The sequence below is a fragment of the Ochlerotatus camptorhynchus genome, unplaced genomic scaffold (assembly GCF_037179485.1).
Source record: "Ochlerotatus camptorhynchus isolate MF236.1 unplaced genomic scaffold, CSIRO-AGI_Acam_v1.1 ptg000330l, whole genome shotgun sequence".
In the NCBI taxonomy this organism is placed as follows: domain Eukaryota; kingdom Metazoa; phylum Arthropoda; class Insecta; order Diptera; family Culicidae; genus Ochlerotatus; species Ochlerotatus camptorhynchus.
Genome location: NW_027040818.1, coordinates 8275388 through 8303224, shown reverse-complemented (window position 1 = coordinate 8303224; position 27837 = coordinate 8275388). Strand labels below are relative to the sequence as shown.

The 27837-nt window shown below is 40.0% G+C and overlaps 1 protein-coding gene across 6 annotated transcripts in view; it reads left to right on the top strand.

The window, feature by feature from the left end:
- The window catches only part of axo (axotactin), a 213166-nt gene that overhangs the window by 26073 nt on the left and 159256 nt on the right, over positions 1-27837 (top strand). For 2 of the 6 annotated variants that reach the window (XM_065230355.1, XM_065230354.1), the window contains exon 1: positions 25463-26426. The gene's annotated coding sequence lies outside the window, so the exon portion shown is untranslated. Of the gene's footprint in view, positions 1-9781; positions 9890-25079; positions 25436-25461; positions 26427-27837 lie in introns of those variants that run through there. The other 4 variants (XM_065230352.1, XM_065230351.1, XM_065230353.1 and 1 more) reach the window with 4 other exon arrangements.

The window sequence follows — 27837 nt, the reverse complement described above, 5'->3', positions numbered from 1 at the left end:
CGCATACGCCACTAGCAGATCATTCCCGCACACTCTTTCGAGTCTGCACACTAGTGGATGCAGGTAAAGAACGAAGAGATGCATTGATAGCGGATCCCCTTGCCGTACAGAGCGTTGAATTTCGAACGGACGCGAAAGGTGCCCATTGATCAGCAGCCGAGAGGTGGACCGGCTGGCGATTCGCGAGAGTAGAGTGATGAGATCCTGGTTGAAGCCGAGCGAGCGCATGGTTTCGAATAGAAAAGAGTGCCGGACCCGATCGAAAGCGTGATCGAGATCAAAGCTGATTAACTTCCCGGCACGGCGGTGGTGGCGGAGATATGCTATCCGGTCCTTGAGAGCAAGAGTGGCTTGAAATATGTTGTGCTCTGAGTTGGAGCATTTCTGCCCGTCGCTCAAGACGTGGTGCTCTCTCATCACTTGCTCGAGTCTGGTTTTGAGAATGCGGGAGAAGAGCTTGTAGTCGCTGTTGAGCAGCGAGATCGGACGATATGAACGGGCTGTGTCGTCGCCGGCTCTCTTCTTAACCAGCACGATGATGCCATCGACAAACGCTGGAGGAAGATTACCGCTGAGTGCCTCATTCAGCAACAGATTCAACTCTCGGTGGATGACGTCGAACATGCGGTGGTAGAACTCTCTCGGAATACCATCGCAGCCGGGAGATTTTCGTGGGGCGCTAGCTTTTATTGCATTATTGGATTCCAAAATTGTGTCGGACATCAGTTTTCGGCTTGTACACCTCGTCTCCGCTCCGAAAATACCCATATTGTAGCGTATTGCCCACTTTTCTTTTAATAAAATGGCCGCCATATTTACTTAAGGGTCCTGTGCACCACCAGCGGTGCAAAGGGCCAACGTGAAAGACTTTCATCCTGGGCGGCTGCTCGCTTTTGCCTTGACCTGGGCCCAGGTCAGATTCCTATCGACTTGCTTAATTTCCTTATTGAGACTCCGCCGCCATGAGCCCCTGGGTCTGCCTCTGCTGCGATGTCCTGCCGGATTCCAATCCAGCGCTTGCTTGCAAATTTCGTTTCCGCCCCGTCGAAGTGTGTGGCCGACCCACCTCCACTTTCGCTCTCGAATTTCTGTTGCTATCGGCTTCTGATGACATCGACGATGGAGCTCGGCATTCGAGATCCAGTTGTGAGGCCACCAGGCACGAATTATATACCGCAGGCATCGGTTGATGAAGACCTGCAGCTTTTGAGTGTTCTCCGTTGATACACACCACGTCTCGCTGGCGTATAACAACACAGATTTCACGTTCGAGTTGAAAATTCGGATTTTGGTGCGTTGACTTATCTGGTTAGATCTTCATACGTTTCGTAAACTCGCAAAGGCAGCCCTAGCCTTCTTGATTCGTGCACCTATGTCGCTCTTGGTCCCGCCGTCCGACGCTATTTGACTGCCAAGATATTGGAAACTTTCGACCTTCTCCACTGCTTGCCCCGCTACCGTAAAGTTGGAAGGGTTGCCCGTGTTGATATCCAACGATTTGGTCTTGTTGACGTTGATGGTGAGACCCGCCGCAGAGGAGCGTTCGGCTAGGTCATTGAGCTTACTCTGCATATCAGAGCGCCGTTGTGCTAGTAGAGCAACATCATCAGCCAAATCGAAGTCGTTGAGATGCTCCATGGTGATAGGCTGCCAAAGCAGCCCACGGTTCGGTACACGGTCAATTGCACCTACCATGATCTCGTCGATTACGATGAGAAACAGTAGCGGTGATAGTATACATCCTTGTCTCACACCAGCGACTACCCGGATAGGGTCGGACAAAGCTCCGTTATGCAGAACTCTGCACGTGAAAGCCTCATACTGCGCTTCAATGAGGTTGACGATTTTATCCGGGACTCCCTTACGTCTTAGGGCGCCCCACAGATTCTCGTGATTGAGACGGTCGAAAGCTTTTTCGTAGTCAATGAATACCAAATAAAGGGACTCTTGGAATTCATTGACCTGCTCCAGGATGATGCGGAGCGTGACAATATGGTCCACACAAGATCTTCCGGCACGGAATCCTGCCTGCTGCCGTCGGAGAGTCGCGTCGATCTTCTCCTGTAGCCGATTCAGGATAACTTTGCACAGAACTTTGAGAACAATACACAGTAACATGATGATTCGCCAATTGTCGCACACAGTCAGATACCCCTTCTTTGGGACCTTCACTAAGATGCCCTGCATCCAGTCGGCCGGAAAAGTCGCGGTGTCCCAGATATTACAGAATAGTTGATGCAACATTTGTGCGGATAGCATGGGGTCAGCTTTGAGCATCTCTGCTGATATGCGATCGACCCCTGGAGCCTTGTTGGATTTCATGCTTCGGATAGCTGCTTCAATCTCCTGCAGTGATGGGGCCTCGGAATCGACGCGAGTGATGCGCCGCACCCTAGGTGGATCATGCCGAGATGTTGATGGCTGGTTGGCCGTCGAAAATTGAAGAAGTTGTTCGAAGTGCTCAAACCAGCGTTTCAGCTGGTCAGTGGGGTCGGTAAGCAATTGTCCAGTCGTGTCCTTCACTGGCATCCTCGAGTTCATCCTTGCTCCACTCAGGCGTCGTGAGATATCTTAGAGGAGGCGTATATCGCCAGTGTTTGCGGCTTTCTCCCCTTCATCGGCCAGGGAGTTCACCCACGCTCGCTTGTCCCGTCTGCAAGAGCGCTTGACTTCCTTCTCTAGAGCCGAGTACCGTTGATGGGCTTCGTTCTTGGCTCCTCTGGTTCTCGCCCGCTCTATCGCGGATTTTGTTTCTCTACGCTCTTCAATCTTTCGCCAGGTTTCATCTGTGACCCACTCTTTCCTCTGGGTGCGCAGCTCACCCAAGTTGTCGCTTTCTTGATGGCCGTCCATTGTTCTTCTACGCTGCCACCTTCTGGAACGTCCGCAGCTCGAGTCTCAAGTTCTTCAACAAAAGACCTTTGGATCTGGATCTTCAAGTCGGCGTGTGTTGAACCGCCGCCCGAGTCTCTCCTCCCGTCGCTGGATCCGCGCCATGCGTAGGTGGATTTCACCGATTAGAAGGTGATGGTCAGACGCGATGTCAGCGCTGCGTTTATTCTCCATCTCCATTTTCGGCTGATGCAGATGTGGTCGATCTGATTTTCGGTATGTCCATCACGGGAAACCCACGTGACTTTGTGCACTGGCCGATAGGGGAAGAGCGAGCCCCCGATCACCATGTCGTTATTGCCACAAAATTCTGCAAACAGCTCACCGTTCTCACTCATTTCGCCGAGGCCATGGCGTCCCATAACACGCTCATAGTCCATGTTGTCGGAGTCGATCTTCGCATTGAAGTCGCCAGTGTAGATCTTGATGTCACCCTTTGGAACCTTATCCACGACGGCATTCAGTTGACTGTAAAAATTCTCCTTGTCCTGTAGCTCGGCAGCATCGGTTGGCGCATAACATTGAATTATGGTAAGGTTACGAACCCGTGTTCTAAATCTGGCAACGATTATCCTCTCATTAGCAGGCTCCCACTTGATGAGCGCAGCGCTTGCCTGGACGCTAAGTAGGAGACCAACTCCACGATGGCGGGGAGCGTTTTCACCTCGAATACCAGAGTATAGTAGTACCTGTCCCGACGGCAGTTTGTGTTCTCCAAAGCTTGGCCAACGAACTTCACTCAGTCCCAGGATTTCTAGCTTCATGCGTCACGCCTCGTTGGCGAGTTGTGCCAGTTTACCCTGCTGGGCTAACGTCAATACATTCCATGATCCAATTCGTGTCCGTTGTTTTGCGCTAAAAGTCGTTGCCGTTATATCAGTTCGATGTCTTTCTCTGTTGGTTTCTGTAACAATTGTAAAGGTTTCAGAGACAGTAGGTGGTTGGCTTAAGGTCTCCTATCCGCCGTGATGGGGCTGCCATCTTAGGTGTAGCTTCCGGGAAAGAGCATTTCTTATTCAGCCGCTGGATGCCAGTCAGACGCTGTTTGAGCCGCACCTCCATGGTGAACAGACGCTCGGGTTGGCGAAGCATTTCCCCTATCACCGTGCTATGGTTACCGCGCCAGTGTTCGCGTCGCACCTCCTCACTCTGCTATTGCCGGATTGACAACATTGCCCAGGCTACGCCAACCAGCTGTGTCCATGTTTCAGCTGGCAGTCTTTTGTGATCATATGACTCGTGGAGGCGTGAGGTAGGAACTTGTAAGGACCGGAGCTAGGTATATCGCTCCTTCCAGATTGTCACTCACCATTTTGGATTTCAAAATGGCGTCGGATATCAATTTCTAGACTCTTGACATCACCCCGATTCCAAAAATACCCATATTTATGGGTACATATTTGATATCAAACATCCCTATTCTAAAGGCCACAAAAACTGTACGCTAGAACCGGAGGCTACTATAGAATGTCACGATTATCATCCATGATAGGTAAACGAATGTCAACAATACTGATTGATAGAAAAATTGCTGCTAAGATGCCACTCACTATGAAGAAGAGTGTAAACAGCACGACTGATTGAGTGGACCGGTGAGTGACCAACTTTCATTGTCGACTGTCAAAAGCAACTAGGTATGTTGCTTGAGAGAGCGTCCGATTCGAGAGTGTTAAAATAAAAAAAGGGTGACTATGATCAGTCATTTCGTGACTTCTACAGTGACAGTTTTCAAGACTGATTACAATTAGGAGAACAAAGCTTGTTCGACAATATCCAGCTTTCCATGCTCTGTAATGGCGCCCTGTTGGTTTGAATAAATGTATCCTTCACTGTGCGTTTTGACGCTATCTGGATGCTCGGATTTTGGCCCCTCCCTTTCCCTCTCCCAGGAACAGAAGAAAATGGAACAACATACGCCCTCCAGTTAGTGTCAAAAAGCACAGTGAAGGATACATTTATTCATACAAACAGACCGCCATTACCGAGCATGGAAAGCTGGATAACAATCATGCGACCATTACAAAATTATTTCAAAAACCATCCGACGACCGGACATGCGGTGAAACATTTAAAATGCTGCGCATTGTTTGCGAAAAACTGTAAAAGACTCTTACATATACCGGTTGGATACAGGATGTTTCTCAGGCAATTCAATCCTGACGCTAGACAGAGCGATCATTATTTTACCAGTATTTAACTTACAAGACAGTTAAAATGTTATTGCTAGTACCGCACAAGTCAGTCATATTTTATGTGTTTTTTCAAGGAAAAATGATCTAAATTCAATTATTTTGAATTTGCATAAATGCATTTATCCTGTGAATTTCACATATTTCATTCTTAATTTATAACCTATTATTTTTAGTTTTCGATAACCATCTATGCTGTTTTCGTGAAATTTCCCCAAAGTTTTGGACTTTTATGGTTCAGTGTTGGAAATGGGGCATCTATCTGATAAAGAAGAAGATGATTTGATTACGAGCTATTTTTTTTTTTTTTTTCCTTTGGTTTGTTTTTTTCGTCGATCTTGTTTTCCGTGCTGAGCACCAATGCTACCGACGTGTCAGGAAAGCAGCTCCCACACCTGGACCCTACCTATGGACCCATCAACTCATGAACCGGGGACCAACGGCTTTACTTCCCGCGTGATCAGAGATTTTATGCCTCAGAAAATCCCAGCGGCACCGACTGGGATTGAACTTAGGCCTTTTGGGGTGAGAGGTAATCACGCTTACCACTACACCACTGGTGCCGCTAACCTGTTTGTTGATTAATCCTCCTAAAAGTGAGACTAAACATTAAGTTTTTTGAAAAGTGGAGATAGAGGGTTGGTGTCCTCGTCAAAGTAGTAGTATTAAAATGACAATACAAACAACTTTGCTCCAAATATCAATCTCTATCTATCTGCACAATACAGCTGTTATGCTGTTGAAGCGTTATTTACGGACGATCCATAAAAATTGATTTTTGACCATAGCTTTTTCTGTGTAAATTCTACGAAGAGGTAGGCTGTGCGTCCGTACGGCCGCGACGTTTGTTTTCTTTGCCGCGTTTGAAAATTTGGAAAAATTTAAAATTAATAATTTAAGTGAGATAGTTTGTTTTGTAATTGGAGCACATTTTCCGCGATTTGAAATTCCAGTTATGACCTGTGTTATATTTATACTTGGATGTTGATCCGGTCAACAACTACCAATCGAAGGACATGGATTCGATTGCCCGGTTCTGGGTCGCCACCAAAGCCGAGATTCAAGAAATTATTTTCACGAGCAGCTGAATTCCTGGCGCAAATGGCCAATCATCAGCAACGGAAGATCTTCCATTCGGAACACCGCGAGTGCACGTACATCGACGGTCTGCAGGACCTACAATATCCCCCAGCTTGTTTCTGAGGCCGCTTATAAGCCAGCAAACCCCCAACGTCACATCGTTCAGTGCGATAATGTTGCCGAGGTTGGACTTTCAAGTGCCAGAGAGAAGCTTACAGCTGACAAACGTCAAATGGAAATCGGGAATTTGGTTAACATTGGAGGCATTTGGTGAGATCCTTCCATTACACCGTATTTTATATACCATTCATTACATTGAATATTACTGTTACATTCACTCATAACCTAGCTCGGAGCGTTTGGTACGGTATGTCCACACATCCTTCCTATAGTCACTATATTCATAGTCTGGCAGATAGAATTTCGATCTATCAAAAAGCGGAACCAATTCAATAAATTGTAGACCAATAATTGAAAAGGTACTATCAACTTTCATAAACAAAACTTTGATTATTCTTTCCTCGCCAATCGAAGGTAAATTACCAGCATCATCGGATAGGGGAAACTTTTCACAACCAAAAGATGGTGTTAGTTTTGGTAGGCGAGCCTTGAGTCACGAGAAAACGGTTTCCGAAATTTTGTTCGCAACAGCTGATGTGCCATCACTCCGCACACCAATCTTGGGTCATCTTTGTTGTCAGTGTGCTGCAAGTTTGCCGATTGTGCCGGTCATAGAGCAAGCTGCGATTGTTTGTAAAATACCCATCCCGGCAACCCGGTATTTCTGACACCTTGAATGTTTTTGGTTTGAAATCGCAACGATAAATCGGATTGAGGATGACGCGGGAAGTGGCGGGTGCGCGATTTTTTTTTGTTTTTGTTTTTTTTTATGATAATAAAAGTCCTGTGTTTTAGGGTTTTATAATGCCCTCAAAGGCGAACCAGAAACCTACCCTTTCGTGATGTGAAAAGCAACGGTCAATCAGCGGCCGGAAAGAATTTGAATCGGTGGGGAACATTGTTGGAGACCGACTATAGAGGATGATGAGTAGACTTCTGTAGTTTGTTTTGTGTGAGTTGCAGCATTGTTTGAATTAAGGGTCTAATTAACTGCCTCTTTCTCTTGAGCCCACTCTAGAACCTACATTTCGTATTTAGATCTATAAGTGAACCGCTGCGCTGGTCTGAATTTCTCTGGTAAATATATTCAATTAGAGGATGTTCCTGAATATACAGTCAAACAGCACATAATGTTGTGAACAACTTCAATGACAGTAGTCCAGCAGTGCTCCCCTTTTATTTACAACAATCCGATGCCTACGAGATTGTGCCGAAGGTATGCCGATAGATGTGCCCAAACTGTCCAGAATCTAATTTCGGCACAATGTGCTGAGTGACATTACCCCTTGTGATGTGCTCTTTTCTGTTGTTGGTCTTGATTTGCTCGATTGGTTCCGCTATTAGACAACTCAATTGGTTCCCGAGATTCTATCCGCCAGACTATGAATATAGCGACTATAATCCTTCCACCCTTGAAGATTCACGAAATGCATCGCTGTTTAGATATACCATGCCAGCACCATATTTGACACGTTCCTAATGATGACGCACTCGTCTATTTTGACAAGATATTTTTTAAAACCTTGTAACATCATCATCCCTAGAGCACTGAAACTAGTATTTGCATAAGTAACATTTCAAAAATAATTATTTAAAATAGTCGAACATTATGGAGTGCTTCGATTTAGGAACTGTTTCAAATATGGTGCCTCCACGATTTATTTGAACTCGAATCCTTTCACAGAATCATTTTTGCGGCAAATGCAACGCAGTAGGCCTGGCCGTTTTGATGTATGTGTCATATCTCAGATATGCTGCAAACATCAATGTTGACAAGAAAAATGATTAGGTCTTATCTAACCTGATGATTTTCCAGGATGCTTTCTTGTACTGGCTGCGATTGTATTAGATTAGATTCGATTAGATAGCGTTTTCTGTGTAATTTCTACCTCTTTTTGATGTTGCTGATCTTATAAGAATACTCGTTTTTTTTGTAGAAATCAAACATCCGCTATTCTTTTTATCCTCGGAGATATTGTAAATTTTTACTCTAATTGGCACTCTTTTTAATTAAAATAAATCATAGGGTGGCAAATGGTGGTCGATCAGAACCTCGCCGGAATTATCTTCATCTTACAATATCGTGAGAAGATACAACAGTTTCATGGTGTTCGTAAGCTGAGAGCGAGTGAAAAAAAATGTGTTGAATATTTTAATATGGACGGAAGAGAGTGAATTCTAGACTCCTGTTCAATGCCACGATTTTTAAACATTTCTGAAAACGGTTTTAAAGAATAAATTATATTTTAAACCTCTTGAGGAAGCAATTCAAAGCAGTCCGAATGTCATCAATGAATCTTGGAAAATATCTGATAGAAGAAATTTGATTTTGTAATCTCCTTAAAACTTTTCACGATTTTGTCAGATGAGGATAATATACAAGATCACAAACATATAAAATTTACATGAAAAAAGTTATGGTCAAAAACCCATTTTTTAGGGATCGGCCGTAAATAACAATTCTCAGCTCGATTGTTCGTTTCTATCCGAAGGTTAGTGTTTTGGGCAAATTTGTACTTATTGTAATTTTCTGCAACTTTGCCGAAGACACCAACCCTCTATTTCCATTTTTTTTTAACTTTATTTTGAGTCTCGCTTTTAGGGGGATTAATCAACTAAGGATTTCCCGGTCAATTAGCAAAAAAAATTAATCAGACTGCGTCTTCTCCGATCTTCATACAACTTTGCATAATTGTTTGTTATGGTCAACCATTCAGATAAGAGCCAAATTCAGCCATTTTGAATCCGGCACAAAACTTCAAAAAGGCGTATTCGATATTTTTCACTAAATCATAACTCGAAAACGTTACTTCCAATCGAAATGATGTCTGAGACAAAAAAATTAAATTCAAACTCCGCTAATGATAAGGAGCTACATTATGACATTTCATTGTGAACGACTTGTTCCAACTACCAATTTTTGCTTTCCTTATTGATCCTAACTTCACGAGGCCTCAAATTTTTGTTCCCGCTTTTAAAAAGTCTTTTTGAAACATTTTTTATATTCTTCAATCGCCAGATTTGACACATAATCTGACCTCAAACATGTAGGATCGTTTGATTAAATGCAGCAAATTAATTCAAACCAAACCTATTGACACACATAATATTTTTCCATAGTTTGAGCTATGAACAATGTGCCACCTTTTCGGGCAGTCAATAGTTCGGCATGTTTCATCTTATACCATCACATTTACACGCGAAAAAAAAAACCAAACCGAATCAAAACTAACAACCGTCCTGTACAAGCAAGTGGCCAAAGCACACATCTCTAATATCATCGCCGCAGCATATATCACACCACAGTTGTCTGATTAAATTAGCGCAACGTCGACGGCCAGGCAAAGGCAGTAAAGCCATCTCGGCTCATCTTGGCTCGTTATCATCTTGACGCGAGAATTGCAATTTCCTAGTGAGGAGGACACATTTCTGTGTCTTTTACTAAGACGTATGCGCACTGGCCGCTGTTCCGGCCAGTCAGTACGGCTTAAGCCACCGCGGATAAAACATCGCCATTCGTGATCTCTTGCAAGAGAAGTTAGTGAACTGCCAGTGTGGTTTTTTCCTCTGCTGTAAAATTTGAGGCGGTCAGTTCCAGCAGTAGCAAAGTGAGTGAGTGTCATCAAATCAAAATGGCCGCCATAAGAAAGGAGGTTCAGTTTCAAGTTCAGAGATTGTGCGATAAATGTTTGCACAAAAAGTGTCTCTGGGAGGGGGGAATGTGCTATGCTCGTAATTAATTAATTGATGAGTAATGATGAGAGCGCTGTGGTGGAGACGCGTGGTCAATTGTGGATCTTCTTTCCTCGCTTCGTTTATGACATTGACACTCTTAACGATAGATTTCCGTCCGTTATGTAGCGACTCATTGCAATTAATGGCGGTGGACGGTAGTGATGATATTGAAAATTTCCAATCAATGAGCTTTTGCAAATGATCCCTATCGGCATCCGACAATTGAACCCCAATTAGACGGTTCAACCAAACGCCATTTTCAGTTTTTCTTTTCATCTTACCCTCCGATTAAAAGGGTCACATTCTTATCGCGTGTTCAAACTTTGAAAATACAGATATTTTCCAATTATTTCTTTATAAAGAAGCCCGACATCAAGGTTATCTGACTCGTGAATAAAATTAAAAAAAAAAACACACACTCTCTCGCTCAGCTTTGTACGCTTGCTTATCTTCTCCACCAGTTGAAACGCCCCGGAGACACTCGTAGACAACTTTTGGTGCAACTTTTCCACCCCCGCCACGCTCTCTTCGGAGGATTCGAATCTTGTTGCCAAAGTTAATTTTTATCAATTGTTTATCTTTGGATTTTTAGCATACCGCTGCCGTCTCCCACGTCTTGACGGTCGTCGGTGTGTGAGGGTTGTAGAATCTTTAAGCTGCCTTTGAATAAATGATTGCGTTTCGATGCGACAAACGATCCGGGCCCGATGAGATAATTCAAGCAAACAGGCAAATGTAAATTCCGGGCGCAAAATCAGCGTTGGTTTGGAGTGGGGGATTTGAGTTTACTTGCGTAAGAAGAAGTAGCCTTGATTTGATAATGGTGGCCAAGTGGATGCGAATGTTGTAGTGCTGTGCAAAGATGGACCAGTTTTGCTGAGAGGGCTGTGATCTGGGAAAATTCCCAAAGTGAGCTTTGAGATGGTCAAAGTGTGGAATTTGCTCACATTTGTTTTTATTGAGAGGGCAGTTTTTGATGTTCTGATGATGTTATTGAAATGTTGACCCTAATTATTGCACTAATTATTCCACAATCAAAGTTAGCTTAATTAGTAACAGGATGATTACAAGATAAGTGATGCCTATTTGTTCAAGCATTAGAATTTGAAGTGCCCATTAAAAAAAAAAGATCCCTTACAATCAATTCCGTTTCCAATTAGTACAGCCAACCAGGAGATGTAAGATTTACTTACAATTAGGTGGGATTTATCAGCGCAGGATGTTAGTGGAAACCACATGAACGGAGGAGGAGATATATCGAGCTGCGGTCCAATGCAAGAAAATTGGAGACCGAAAAATGTGGCGTGTATTAGTGAGAAAAATTAATCAAGACGAAAAAAAGGGTACCCACGAAATCCTGCATAACCTTTCTTGCAAATTTATCGGCAAAAACGAATTTGAACTTGCTAGGGACACATCACCTCGACCAGTGGCTTTATAGAACTTTTGCCCGGGAAGCTGCCCGTAATCCATGTCCAACCTCATTGTACAACTTCCGGGCACGTCTTTTGTCCACTAGATTCTGATTCAGTGTCCTGTTTGGTTGCTAACTGGCCCGAAAAGATCGACATACCTTCTCGCTGACGAATTCGTCTGGCGGTGCTTTGGCTGGTGTTGAATTTCTTGGCAATATAATAATCCAACAGCCCTTGGTTTTCCCTATCCGTTATCAACACCTTCAAATGCAGCTTCTGATCCTTAGTTCCACTACGATTGATACGCCGATCGATAGTATGCCACTCACTGAAACGTTTGAGAACACTGCACACGGTCGATTTAGCCAATTTCAACGACTTCACGATTTTTGAACCTGACCACGTCGGATCTTCCAAGTGGGTGTCCAAAATTAATTTCAGATTCGTGGCTTCCATCAAGTATAACTTCTTATAAATCAAATCGTGACGAAATTTTCAGCAGTGAAAGAGGAAACATTTCAAAACAAACTGCTGTCAAAGCATTCCAGATCCAACCGCTAGGAGCACTGCAATAAAATAAACAGTGCGTCCAGATATTAAATGACTCAAGCTTTAGATGTACCGTCCGGTTGCTTCAGTGCAAGATACTGAAATGTGTAGTCTGTGATAGGGAAATCACTTTATTCCAACCATAGAAACGCCCCGTTTTCTTTTATACAAAATGATTGATATGCGTCCACAAAACGGACGAAATTAAAAAAAAAAAAAAAGAACAGCCGTATAAGTCAATGGGTATATAAAAGATATCCCAATAATTTATTGAAGCGATTTATGGCTAAAATATTCTGATCGCGAGGTATTCGCAAATCAATTGTGAAATTTCACTAAAAATACGTTCAAAATTGCGCATCTCAAATTTGTTCTGCTGTTGTTATCTTAATATATTAAAAATAATAATATCATAGATATATGATAACACGAAAGATCAGCGGTATCAAATCCATTGTATATCTAAATTGATAAGATATAGTAATTGCTTAGTTTGATATTGAAACGGAATTGCGGGAACAATTTTTCGATATTATTTTGCAATATTTAACTTCTTTGTCATGCTCATCCATATCGTGATTTTTTAAATCACGTTCATAATTTTGAATAACTGAGATATTTTCTTCTACTCGGTAGAGTATGATGATATTCTTCAAAACAATGAAAATACGCCAGAAAATTAAATTTCATATTAAATTAACCATGCAGTCAAAGAGCAAAAGCCCATAAGGCAAATCAACTGCAATGGAAGATCAATGTTAAAAAGCATAACCAATGGAAATAAACGTAATGTTACTACTACTTCTGCTCAATCGATAAATAGTAGATGAGCTGCAAATTTATTGGAGTAATTTGCCCACAAACGTTTTGGTCCTTGGTTGACTACCTACGAGCGTTGGGCGTGATGAATGTTTACATTGGGGAACTCTGCAGTCTAGGCGAAAAAATGTCTTGTAAATGTTATCGATGGCTATGAAAACATAAGACGGAATTTAAATAAGTTTCTACTCTTACTCCAATTGCTCATTTGATATTTTTTTTTTTTATAAATTCACAGTTTTTTTTTTTTAATAAAGAAACAAATTTTGATCTTTGGACAACGGCTTGTCACTAGACTGATGCAAAATTTTACATTTTCGCTCCACAGTGCTCAAACGGTTCCAAATCGGGTCCTGATTAGCCTCCCAAAATTTGAACTCATTTGGTAAGAAACTGACCACTAATCACAAACCATTTGAAATGTATATGGAACTTACTATGGGAAAATATTTTTTTTTACAAATTCACTATATCACTCAACATTAAAAAGTAATTAATGATTCAAGCTACTGATGTCTTATGATTATACTCAATCAACTGTTCGACAGTGTTGCTCACAAAACAGCTACTTGATCATGCCATAAGATTAACAATCTGTTAAACAAATAATAACTATTTTAATTGAGTTTGGCATAAAAGCGATATTGTGTAAGGTTTTAGCTGGAGACGAACCAGCCCAGGGCTGAAAGTCTCCTTAATAAAGATATAACAAAAAAAAGTTTTAGCTGAGAAAATTTTAGATAAGAATAGCTATAGAACTTTTTAACAGTGCAATATGCAAAAAAGCTGGAAGACAATGAACTAAAAGTTTTGATTTCCCATAGTAACTTCAAATGGCTTGTGCCAAGTCAGTTTCTTACCACATGAGTCAGCCTACTAGTCACTCTACACACATTTTGGACCAACTTTTATCTCAATGTGCCCCAACTGTGCTGACAGTGCCATGACATTGTAATGACTTTGCTTGTTTGTGAATAATGGCATGTTTGGCAACCCGGTATTTTGACAGCTCGATTGTTTTCATTTGTTACAAATCCAATTACCAGCCAGAACCGTAAATGGTTTTCAAGTATTCCCCGATTGTAGTAAATTGTAGCTAATTGAAACGCGTTTAATCTTGACGGTTCCGTCACCCTCAGCCTCTCATATTAAATATAACTATTAAATATTAAATAGAAATATTATTGCGGATCATTCTGATCGGAAAGAGTTGTGCCAGATTTGGACCTTTCCTGGCAGATTTCACCTGGAAATGCTCAGTAATTTTTTGGAAAAAAAAATAAAAATATAAAATGTGAATTTCTCTTCATTCTAACCTTATGTTATAAGACAATTTATAAAGGTTAATCCAAGATGAAGCAAATACAAATAAAAAAGTAGTTGGAAGAAAAACTGTTCATTAATTTTTCAAATGTAATGATTTAGAATGATAAAAATATTACAATAATTGAATATGATTCATTATATTATGACAAATCAAATTGATCATAGTAACCAACATCCTAAACGAAGCCGTTGGTATTTTCTCAAAAATAAGCTCTTTTCATATTTTTTTTTCAGTGCAGTGTTGTAAGAAATTTTAATGATCATGAAAAATTATAACCATAGGTGCACACAAAAAGTGCCAATGAGTGATTCCAGTTGTGCCCAACAGTGTTTTCGGCACACTACGCGGAGTGACTAACCCCTTGTCTTTGAAAGATATCGCGGATTTTTCACTACTTTAGACTGCTTTGCAAAAAATAATTGCCATCGTTGAAGACAAAAAAGATATTGCATTATTATATCTCCTCTTTCTAAGAAAACGAGGTGCAACGGAATTATGTTTGCAAGGATTCAACTCTCAGCTTCAGCAATATAAAAGGAGCTTTAAAATCAATATCAAGCCTGATATTTTGCTTCAATATCACGCGTAATATTGAGAGTGTATGAGAGCGGAAAAATATCAATTGACTATTGATTATGCCATCACTGATCGGATTATAAATAAGTGACAAAGTATCAATTGATCCATATAAATGGTGGTAAGACGCAAAAGATGAAAAATTATTATAATAGATTGATAAGATAACGTGAAATTTTCTAACCATCTAAAATTGAGATTTGGATGTGTCACACCCTCAGACTTGATATATTCCCATGGGATGTATGTGTACGAAAGCTCATTCGATTTTTTCAAGATATAATTACCTTAGTTCTTATATCGAAAAGCATTTTTTATTCTTGGAAATTAGCTTGATATATTTTTATTTTATTTAACGAAGTAACGTTATCATACCTTTGTTGTATTTTAGACAAACAGTGAGAAGATTTTGACTTACGCTTGTGTACACACCAGGCTACGATACGAAAAATTCTCATTCATGGTTTGTCAAATTATCAAATACTTTGTACACTGAAACAAATCGACATGTACCGTTTATTGGATCCATCTTATAACATAGCAATGTCAGCAGATTTATTCATTCTATGTGATGATTGATAGATTCCATTGGATTATCACTTAAAAACTATGACTGCGATATGGAATGATTTCTATCGTAATTTCACATACTTAGTACTTGATAATACTTTGCTTCGAACGTGGTTAGCGAAGGTAAGAAGTATATGAATATTGTCTGATATATTTCATGGTGAAAAAGTATTGATATGTCATGGGTGGGAACAGACATCTAGAAACTAATGGAAAATCATATAAGTTTGCACTATGAGAAAATTCAGTAAAATATACCTGTTTTCATGATGAATATTGCTCACTAAAATATATATCTTATAATATAATCATGTATATTTTATTGGAGTTGCTTTTACTGATTTTTGACGTTTGTTGATATGTCGCGTGTAAATAGACATGTAGAAACTATTGGACTGTCATTTAACTTTGCAGTATAGGAAAACATGTATATCTCATTGTAATGGCTTGCTTTGATTTTTGATGTTTAAAGATTGTAAACAGATCTATCCCAATCATTAAATAGACATATAGAAATGCCTTTTAAGAAATCCAACAGCAAGCATTTGTTTTTGCATGTTTTTCTGGGATGAATATCGCTCCCAATAAAATACATCTTACATGATTGTTCTTTATAAATTGTACACTCATTCATATGATAATTGGTTCCAGAAAAGAATGTATTGAGATTGAAAAAAAATGATTCTACTGTAATATTTACTTTGCTATGATTCTAATTGTAAGCCTTCTACACGGCTAATTCAGATTCCAGCCCTAAGTAGTACTCGAACTTCATGAGCCAGTTCTATCAAATCATATAATTTAGTCGTTGATTTATTGCACACAGGTGCATTAAGAAAGATTTGAACAAACCACACCACCGAAAGGGAACATAAATTTGTCAGTGCTATTTGTCTTCACTCTAGCAAAACGAGCATAAAGTTGCACTACATTCCATGTCGGGAGAGCTGTTCTTACTTCATGCTATTTGAACGAGCTCAATCTTGAAGTCAGCCGTGGCCCAGTGGAATCGAGCACAGACACCGAAAGCATCACACGTCAACAGATCTTGATCGAATCCCAAATCAGCTACAATAAAAAAAAGGCACAACTGTGAAAGCTCCCACTGCCTGATGTTTATTTTTCGAATTTATTTTTAGAAATCGATTAAATATATGTGTCAAAAAAAGAAGTAAATTTCATGTTATTTTCACATAAACTTTACTTCGATTGATTTATGACACATATATTATATTGTGGTGAAAAGTATAGCTTATGCTTATGGGTTTCAAATCCATTTCAGTTAATTATTATAATTTAATCGATTTTCATTTATCATATGACGATCATATAAAAGTTACCAAATAATCAGCATTGTAAATGTATCAGATATTCATATAGAATTTACCTGACACATTTTCAATCATATCATTTTCAATGGATTATCTTATAGCGCAAATTTATTAGACTTCCACATAACAGGAATATGTCAAATTCGTTCAGTGTAGAAATTGGCAGAAGTACATTTACAGTTTCCATTGGAACTGACAATCAAAGTTGTAGGCAATTTTTCTCTTAATCTCTTAAAAACATTCAATAATTGTTAATTAGAAATGAACAATTGCAGCACCCTAGGGCATCCCACACACTTAGAAAAATTCATGTAAATTTAGGTGCTCTGAGACTGACATATACGAGCGTCAATTTCGACATAAAATTGAGTCATAATAGACGCGAAATTCAGCTCAATCATACGTACTTTTCATTGAGTAACGAACTTTTCAGTCTCGGAGCACTTAATTTTACATGACATGTTTGTTTACGTCTCATCCTTTAAGTCAAAGATGGATTCCGTCACGTGTAAAAATAGGTATTTCTAAGTGTGCACTCCAAACTTTGTTCTTACTGTGTTGTACACAAAAGAACTCCTAACTGATCTATGATACCTAGCAATACCTAAAAATACTAAAGAAATACTTAGCTTTAGTACGTTACCATCGTTGCTCGACAAATATGTTTGTTTACCCGATGTTGTCTGGGATGTTGTGTGTATATTTTGAACCTATATGTGATATGTCCAATGTTATTCCTTATATTTCTTACGTGTGCCTCAACAGTACCCGTAGGGAATGTTTCGTCCATGTTGGCAACAATTTTGGAAACGCATTGAGTGGTTCGATGAATTTATATCTTGCTTGCACTTTCGAACATTTCACTAACCATGATCCGTTTGCCATGTTACTGGAATATGTCACGGGATCATTTCACCTATCGCTCTTTATTTTTGAAGTCGATCGTTGTCATATTTTAAGTCAGATATTGGCCGATAACCGCAATTATTTTTGCTGACTGAAGCTGAGCCAAATATTTGAAGGGTTTTCACACAATCTACATTCAGACAGCATTGCATAGTGTCGTAGCTTCCAGTTGAACATGTTTATTGATAAGTTGATAAAACATCCTCGAATTTGGATCTTTCAACGCTCTATTTCTGGACGTTTACAATCGTCAAAACGAAGGGAATCCTTTAATTTTATTATTGAACTATATTTTCATTCATTTTATCAGATATTGTAATGGATATGTTGTGATAAATCATGATTATTTATACATGAGGCTTTGAAAATGGTTCGATATAAATAATGCCGGAACAAATCTGAAGTTTTTCTTTTGTCAAACCCGCCCCCCCCCCCCTCCTCAAAAGTTTGGAATATCACAAAGGAAGAAAAAAAACTTTCAGTAATTTACTCATCACTGAGATCCTGCACTTTATGTGATTTATGAGTTAACTAAACTCAAATTTAAGTTGTTCTCATTCGCCCTGTGGGTCAGCTGTCATTCGTTTTTGCCCGTTTCCCTGCAACGGTCCGCTCAACGATTCTCGTACAGAACAGTCATTCAGCTATACAAAGTGTCAAAAGATTTCATGGTGGTGTGATTTCGTGCTTTAACTCTTGCATCTCGTGTCGAATTGTAGATTCAATAGTGATTAATTGGTAGTTCCGTTCAGAGTATGTCGGGTAGAACAATATTCACGATTGGAAAGCGTCGTATGACAATATCACGAAACATCACGGACTCCTGGAGCTACTCCAATTTTGCTTCCCATCGTAAAAAGAACAGGATCGTTCCTTTGTTCTCGAGTATCGCTATATGGGTATGGATACTCGCTTTGCTAGATTTTATTATGTTGTTGAATATCACCTTGTTCTTTTAAAGAATTTTTACAAAAAATGATACTAGACCAGTACGGCATGCCAGGTTCTTGAAATCGGATCAGCCAGTTTCAGTTGTTGAAAACGGATTTCATCGAACATCATTCCTAATCGTGTTTGGCAACTCACTAGGAAAGCTGCTTCGCACATCTTCATCTTGTTCCAGTTGGGTCGCTACCAAGAACCATTTTCGTTATCCGACAGGTCTACGATGTGCCCAGCCCACAGTATTCGCCCGATTTTCACATTCGATCTAAATTTCTTAACTTACAAACCTGCTGGAATGCTACTTAATGATTCAATTCTTTTCTATAGTGATTCAACAATTACCGAGCTAAATCCAATCTTTTCAAAATTGATTTAAATTTTTTTAGAAGTGAGACCATATCAGAAAAGATTCAGGAAATTTCCAATTGAGGTGAAACTTTTCAAAGCAGATTTGAAACTGAGTCTGAACTATTTTGAAGTGAGTTCAAATTTTCGAATAAGTCATCAACATTTTTCTAACTGAGTCTAAACTTTCCTGTTATGTTATTCAATCCTTTTTAAAGTTGTCAAAGCTCTCCTGAAGTGATCCAACATATCCAGAACTCAAGCTTTAAAGAATTGGTTTCGCATTTTCTGGAGTGAGGCCACATTAGCTGATTTAATCCCTTTCCTAAATTAATCCAGGTTTCCTGCATTGATTAAACTTGAAACTTGGCTAGAAGATAGCTAGAGAATGATCTTTTGAAGAGGGTAGGTGGATAGTTCCGTTAGAGTACGGCAGTACGAAAATTGAATAGAAGTTGAAAATGAGCGAAGGGCCATTAATGCGACAGTTTTTAAAGTCAGACGCACACCTTTTGCCTAACCCGTACGATGTACGCGCAGACTTGAAGTATGTCTTCAAGTCTACAGGCAAAAAATGTGCGTCCTCCTTTTGCTCATAAACTGACGCCCTTCGCTCATTTTCAACTTCTATTCAATTTTCATACTGCCGTACTCTAACGGAACTATCCACCTACCCTCTTCAAAAGATCATTCTCTAGCTAATAAATTGTCACACTAAAGCTTCATGTTAGCATTTCCAATCAACTCTGAAAATCGCTATCTTCGCGTATGAAGTAACATAAAAACACTTTGAATCTAAATTTGATGTTGTGATTTCGTTGATGATGATAACACAGGTTGCTGCCGTTTTGCATTAGCGTAGCTAATGGGGGAGCCTAAGGGGCCAGGCCCCCTCCATAATTACGTAGCCCCCTCCCATAATTTTTAGTTTTTTTTTTTGACACGCTGGTATGTTGTCATCATTTAGCTTGTCAAGTTCGATGTTACTATTTGACAACGATTAATATAATTGAACCACAAACAAAGATTTGTTTCAAGTCCTTTAAGTTGACTACTTTTCTTATGTTCTGGAATAGAAAAAACAATTTTGAGAAATTAAATACATAGATATTTAATCGATAGCATAATAAGACGTCTTCAGGTCTACAAATAGGCCATGAGCCCAGGGTATTTCCTTCAACTTCTGGGAACTTCGTCAAACTTCTAAACTAAGAATTGAAGAAACTTAGTATAAATTCTGGAAACTTAATAGATTTTCAGAGAAAAAAATCGTAGAAACAAGGAACTTGGAAAAGTTCTGAAAACTGCGTAGAATTGGAAAATTTAATTAAATTTTACGAGCTTCGTAGAAATTAAGGGAGCATTATTTTATGTCAGAGAAGCTCAATAATGATCGGGAACCTCTATATAATATAAGGACACTTTTTTAAACTTGGACTTGGGATAGTTGTGAAAATTACGTACAAATTCCAGAAATTTTGTTCGTGAAAATTCGTGGAAAATCAGCGAAAAACGTAGAAGTGCAGCAAACATTGTAGATGTTTTGCAAATTTCGTAGAGTTTTGAGAAACTGCGTAAAACTTCATATAAGTGTAAGGAATTTTGAAAAAGTTCAGGAAATTTCGTAGAAGATCTAAATATAGTTCAACAAACTTCTAAGATCTTCAGAGATCCTCGCTTCAGTTTAGGAAACTTCATTGCAGTTTGTGACAGATCTTACTTCAAAAAAGCTCCATGAACTTCTTGGGGGTTTTGAGAACTTCGTTAAATTTCAAGAAACTTTCCAGATGTTCAAGAATATTTGCAGATGATAGTTTTCTTTCCAGAAGTGCAAAGATGTTCAGAGATCTTCGTAGAGATGGAAAAAATATGGAATTTGGAATAAATTCAGGGAACTTCGTAGAAGTTGAGGAAAATTTGTAAAACTTAAGGGAGTTTTGTAGATGTTCAGGAAACGTTGCATGATGCATTCAGACATCCTTCCTAGACAGCTGGAAATATTCAAATGATCTCCATATAGACGAGATATTAGTAAAGCTCTTTGGATATTTTTCCAAGCAACCAATTCAAATATTCTTTCAAGACTACAGTCAACTGTAGGTTGTTCGGGAAGTATTCAAAAGTTTACCAGCTATTTGAATCTGATGGAATCTTGAATGATGAATCTACATTTTACAAACATAACATTCTCTATATGGAAGACCCGTGCCTTGGTGATTTGGCTATCAGTCATTCCATAGCAAAACGATATAGTGGTTATCAGAATGTCGTTAAAATTTGTAGTTTTGTTCCTTATCGCAAAATATTTGATTCGTATTTTTTTTTTGACGTAGGACTACGTCTTTTATTTCTATACTGGGGTACACTTTGTGAAAACCAAAAATAGAACATGTAACAAAATTATGAAAGATTTTAAACATTAATAGCTCAGCTGCCCCTGGATCAATTTCAATAATTTTATCACCAATCGATCAGAAATATGTCTACGGAATGCTTCCAACTGATGATTTCCAACAAAAAACTATTGAAAAAGTGGTAATGTCAAGCATTATCCAAAGTACAAATAAAAAGTAATAATTTGTTCACTGTTTTCATGAAATTCACGTTGTTCCCAAACGCAGTCGTCATAATCAATTACCACTTGGTTGCACATCATTCTGCTATATATAAGATATAGATATAAAAGAGCGCTGCTGTCTAGCCTCAACTCAATTTCGCTTCGGACGCCATGGTAAGCAGACAACAGAAGAAGCAGAAGCAGAAGCAGCAAAAGCAGTCGTCTGGCTCGCCGTGGCGGTGTCAAACGTGTCTCCGGTCTGATCTACGAGGTGTACTGAAGGTGTTCTTGGAAAATGAGATCCGTAATACTGCCACCTATACTGAACACGCCAAGCGTATGCTACGTTTTCATTCAATAGAAGAATATAAAAACCACGAGTTCGATTTCGAATGGCTTTATGTTGAAAGCTATATTTCTCTTTAAAGTCCCAATCAATAAAGTTAATTCTCGCGTTAGTAGAACCGGTTTATTACTTTCCTCACAGAAACACCCACTGGTATGTAATATTTGGTGTCAGAAGTGGGAGAGTTCGGAAAAACCTTTAGCGTTCCGAATGTGAGGTTAGAATCGTCAGAAAAATTCATACTCCGGAAAACAAAAATGGCTCAAGTGACTCCAGAGCTCATGGAGGCCCTGTCTCAAATGATCGCGCTGGCTCTGAGAGCATCAATGGGAAGTGTCGTCCAACAAACGAACCCGGATCCGGCAGGAGAAGCTGCCACTCCGTCGCCGAAGGTACCCCCGTTCTCCATGTCAGAGTTCCGCTCCACGGAAAAAGCATCCGTCGCTGACTACTTCAAGAGGTTCAAGTGGGCATTGCAGCTGAGTCACATTCCGGAAGCTCAGTACGCGAATCATGCTAGAGTACACATGGGAGCAGGGCTCAACAACGCATTGAAGTTCCTTGTGAGTCCCCGTGACCCTGCCAGGATTAGCTACGATGATTTATGCACCACTCTCACTCTCTCATTTCGACACATCATACAGAATAAGGGTGAATCTGTTCCCCAGTTCGTTCTTCGTTTGAAGCAAGGCGCTACATACGGCGAATACGGTGAATTCTTGGATCGGATGTTGATTGAACAGTGTTTGCACGGGCTAGAAGCTAGGGATATGTGCGACGAAATCATCGCGAAAAATCCGGCAACATTTAAGGCTGCGTACGACATCGCGCACACGCTGGAAGCAACCCGTAACACAGCAAGGAAAGTCAACACGGGAACCTCATCGGCGGAACCTGAGGCAACGAACAAGCTCGGATATGAAACACCGAGGACCAGAAAGGGCAATCGTCACGCATCAATACCTCAACATCAGTTGTACCAGCGGGTACCATCGGATGAAAAACAAACTCACAGCAAGCAGTACAGTGGATCAAGTTCCTGCAACGGATGTGGTGGGCAACATATGCGGAATCAATGTCGTTTCCGCGATGCTAGGTGTAACACGTACAATAGAAAAGGCCATATCACCAAGGTGTGTCGATCGGGAAGGTCGAAGTTCCAAAACTCTTCCACTGATCAAGTAGAGTCGTCGGAGAACCCAGCTACCGAAATCGATGTGGTACAGACACTGGGTCAAGTTGACGACAAAAGTCATTGACAGTCGTCCGGACTGTCAAAAGTGCACTGAAACGAGCGAAAATTTAACATTTTGACGTCACAAGAGCCGACAGACAACGAAGAATCCAGTGCAACGTCCGAAAGTTCTTCTGATTCAACTGATTCGTCCGATGAACCGTTCCTGTCGCCAAGTAGCAGCCCGGATCAACGTCGAAAGAACTCTCCACCTGCATTGCGTCGATCGATCAGACAACGACGTCCCCCTCGAAGATATTCTCCTTAGCTTTTGTATTTCTTTCTTGAAGGAGGGAGGAAATATTATGTATGTTCATTTTCAGTCAATAGAAGAACATAAAAACCGCGAGTTCGATTTCGATGGTTTTATGTTGAAAGCTATAGGGGAAATGACGGCTTCGGCATGACAGACTATTTTCGGCAACCCAAATTGAAACACTATTTTCACTGGATTTTCTTATGAAAACACTTCGCTGAATGCATGCAAACGATTCTTTATGCTTTCAGCTTCAATTTGACTATATTTTTACCACTGAGAAAAAGCAATCTAGCAGGGTTTTCTTGATATGAAACACACGCACTACAAATTGTAGCTGATTTCGAGTTGCCGATAATAGAACAGCAGATTTACATGCAGTGCAAATGGAACGGTTGCCGAAGAAAAACTGGTTGCCGACAATACTCGCTCTCACTAGAGAAGATTGGAGCTTTGTAAAAGCGTTTCAAAACAGTTTTTGACAATTCTTTCGACTGAAATTGTTAGAGCAGCTGGCAGCAAAAAATTGTAAACAAACCAATACTGCATATGTGTGCGTTCCATAGAGAAGAAGGCTATAGAAAGAAGGTCGCTGCTTAGGTTGCCGAGAATACGTAAATTCCCCTATTTCTATTTAAAGCCCCAATCAATAAAGTTAATTCTCGCGTTAGTAGAACCGCTTCATTATTTTCCTCACAGAAACACCCACTGATACGTAATAATTTAACCATTAAAATAATAGTAAGCCTCAATGTCATATTATTGGTCCCAGAAAAAAATAAAATACCCAAAAACAAGTTACCTTGACAAACATCTTCGCGAGTTTTTTTTTAGCCGTAGTTTAACAAAATAAAAAAGCAACAGATCCCCCTAGGCCAAATCCAGATAAATTTTCTAGCTACGCCAATACCTTTTTAGTCGTTTTAACGGTTAAAATATCAAAATTTAGAGCAAACAAATCTTCCTGTGACATCACATTGAAAACTAATTCTGCTATCAGTGAGAGAAAACTGAAAACTCAATTTGATATCAATGTTTCCTGTTGATAACAAAACAAGTATTTAATTTGATGTTATGCTAAGGCAATGAAAAAAAAACCCGCAACAACATATTTTTGAAGAGCAAATGTACAGCAAAATGAAAACAAAATTAGGTATCAAATTTGTCAATTGCGTAAACTGAAATCAAATCATGATTTCAGTTTGATGTTGATATCAAAACTTGATTTCAATTTGATGCTGGACTTTGCTCGGGTATTGATCTCAATGAGTTTTTTTCAGCACATAATTCGACAACCAATTCCACATTGTACACTGTTCTACAGCATTTTTTTTTGACTCTGAATTGTTTGTTGGGACATCTTTCGATAAATAATGAAGCGATTTACTCGCCAACAATCAAATAATTGCATGTGTGTCCGTGAGATTAATCTATTGGAAAACTAAACAGAATTTCAAATTTCTGTTCGATAAATTCAATTTCAGTTATGACAAAGTAAGGATTCTGAAATGACTTCACTTTTCCAAAGGCATCTAGTTCGAAGTTCCACTGTATGTTATGTGCTAATACTCAACCATTGATGTAAAATAAATCAAGGTTGATCAAAGCGTGAACCATGCCTTATTGAATTGGAAATTGTGTAGCTGCTAGACAATTCTATCACTTCTAGATTGATACAGCAAGCAACTCATTGTTCTTCCGAGAACCTAGTTATGAGTAACAGCCCGTACATTATGGCACTCGCCTACACTACTGGCAAAATACAACGCTACTGGATCATCATTGAAGCTATATTCAACAATCAACATCCCATCTCAGATACTACTTAATCTAACGCGTCATTCTTTCTGTGTTGCCTCCATCTGCGGGGTACTTTTTTCCTTCCAGGCAAGAATCCAACTGGTTCAACCCGTTCGTTTCAATTGAACGAGTCAATCATCGAACCACCACAACGGTGTGTTTCGCAGCCTCAGCAGCATCAGCAGCACAAGAAGACTGTGTGAAACTAGTGTAATTCACCGGCGTGACGGTGCGGTCATCTAGCAGAGGAGATATCCAACTGTTTTAGCACGGCGACGACGGGGACGACGACGACGACGACGTAATTTTATATCCCTCAACGGGTCCAACCGCAACGGGCAGAAACCGCAACAATGTCATTGCGCCTAACCGCCACCACCGCCGCCGCAGCCGTTATTCATTGAAGTTTTCCAGCCGAACAGGAAGAATCCATACCGAGCGAGGTGGTACCGAGTGCGTGTGAGAAGTGACCGGTGGAGTTTGGGACCAGACCAAAGTTCGGGTCACCACTAGTTCAAATCGGTGTGACACTGGCAGAAGCGACGCGAGTTCCAAGACGAACGACGGGCTCAAGCCGTATTGTCTGCTCGTGTTGTTGCACGGCTTGATGAATTCAAATTGAAAATTATTCTCATCATTCAATTGTGCGATTGTGAGCTCTGAGAAGATTGTTGAGCCAGAAGATTCCAGCAGTGGTCAGTGAGCGAGCCGCCTAGCTACCAGTGCTCCAGTGCATGTGTGCCGGATAGAAGGAAGCTGGCGAAGATCTCGAGAGCTGACAATTGAAATTGTTTGCTTTTCTTGCAGGAAAATAAAACCAACGAAAAAGTGAAAAAGTAACGGAAGAGAAGTGCCGAAGTGAGTGTCAGTGCCTTACATCGTCGGCGAAAGAGTTTGTGAATGGAAACCACTACCGTCTACGTGGCTCAGTCTTGATAAAAGGAATGATATTAATGGGAAGATAAAAGAGTGTGATAAGGAAGCAGGAGGGAAAAAAAAGTGTCGCTGACAAGTGTCAGAATAGCAGGAAGAAGAAGTTGCAAAAGTCAAGAGTTCAACCGACAAGTGCTTTCCGGGCTAAATAGGAAAAGAATAGCTCTGTGTGTGTATGTGTGTGTCTGTGTCTCAACGACGGCGACGACGAGCAAGTGTTTAAGTTTTGTTGCCGAGAATTCTGGTGGAAAATATCCCATCTTGTCAGCAGGGGATTACTTCCGGTCATAATTCCTCATGTAGTTGTTGCACCACCCACCGGTTCAAATCGAGAGAAAAGTGTAAGCTAACAGTGGGAGGAAGAGTCAACAGGAGCTTGGCCGGAGTTTCTTTGAGGAAGTACTCGGGACGGACAACCAACCGAACCGGAACATATTGTTATAATCGCTCTGTGGGAAACCCACCACAGCCAACCTCGGACGGAGCAGAATCGTAAAGAAGGTAAGAGCATCAGTTTGAAGCCACATCAAGCGATAACATGGAAAACACTGACCAACCGGGTTTTTGTTCGAGTGAGTGTGTGCCCGCGTGTGTGGTTGGGAATTCTGATGCGGTGTATGGAGTGTTATACAAAGTAGTTTCTGGCAAAAGGAAAAAATATGCAAACAATTTACTTTGAAACGATTGCTGTATTGTTCTAAGCATTAATATAACTACACTATAACTAACTGAAATCCATATCAAATGTTAAAAAAAAACATGTTGATCCACCGGGCAGGTGTATAGAACCTTTGCTGCCCAGGACAATCTCGTTTTTATATTATCTTGAGAAAATTAGGCCCTAGGTTTTGTTTTTATATCTCGGTTATTTTGTCTCGGTTTAAGTTCCTTCCGGGGTTCGTAAAACATGGCCAGTGTGGTCCTGGACCATTAACACAGGACCTATTTTAAAATCAAATGAGATTACTAGATAAATATTTCAATAGGTCCTGCCTGTATTGATCTTTGTTAATCACTCAGCTGCAAAAGCTTTCCCTGTTGTATTTGACGTTTTGGATACTAGATAAGAACCTCATTGGCAAAAATAACGTGAAATCTGTTTGCACAGCAGTGGTTACCAAAAGAACAAATCGAAATAAATCGGGTGTTTCATTTTTAAAAAGAGATGAATTTCTGATAGGCCACCCTCCAGTTCGATTGGTAACCCCAAAATATTAACCTTTGCAAAAATTGGCAAAGATTGATGAAGGATTAGAGCATCTTTAGCGGTGGTCCAATTGGATTATTTGATCAAAATTTTTTTAACAGATCCAGACCGAACCCTGGCACCGGTGTTCTAAAGTTTGTTTTAGACTAGTTCTAAGGCCTTTTGCAATGCTGTTGAATTTTAAATGGACTGTTTCAATTTGAAACTACAACAGAAACGCACCCCTCCCAATGCTGAGCTGCAGTTTCATTCTTCGATTACTAGCTGGCACCAAATTTGAAACTGCTACACAATTCTGTTTTATTTATGAAGATGCTCTTAGAATGCTTCAAGAATGGAACTCTGTTTCAAATTTCTATGAAAGATATTGGGGAGCTTCTAATCTGAAAGATGACAGACGGCCAGGGGAAAACGAGTTGTCAAATCGAAACTCATTCTGTTGTTGTTCGGAGTCGAAAAATTGATAGAGCAAATAAATTTGCTCTACATCATAGACATCTCTCAAGAAACTAAATGACTCAAGCTTTTTCCAAAGATCTTCAGGTGATTATAGATCTACACACTTAGAAATAACTAATGTTACACGTGACGGAATCTATCTTTGACATAAAGGATCAGACGTAAACAAATATTTCATGTAAAACTAAGTGCTCCGAGACTGAAAAGTTCGTTACTCCACGAAAAGTACGTTTGATTGAGTTGAAT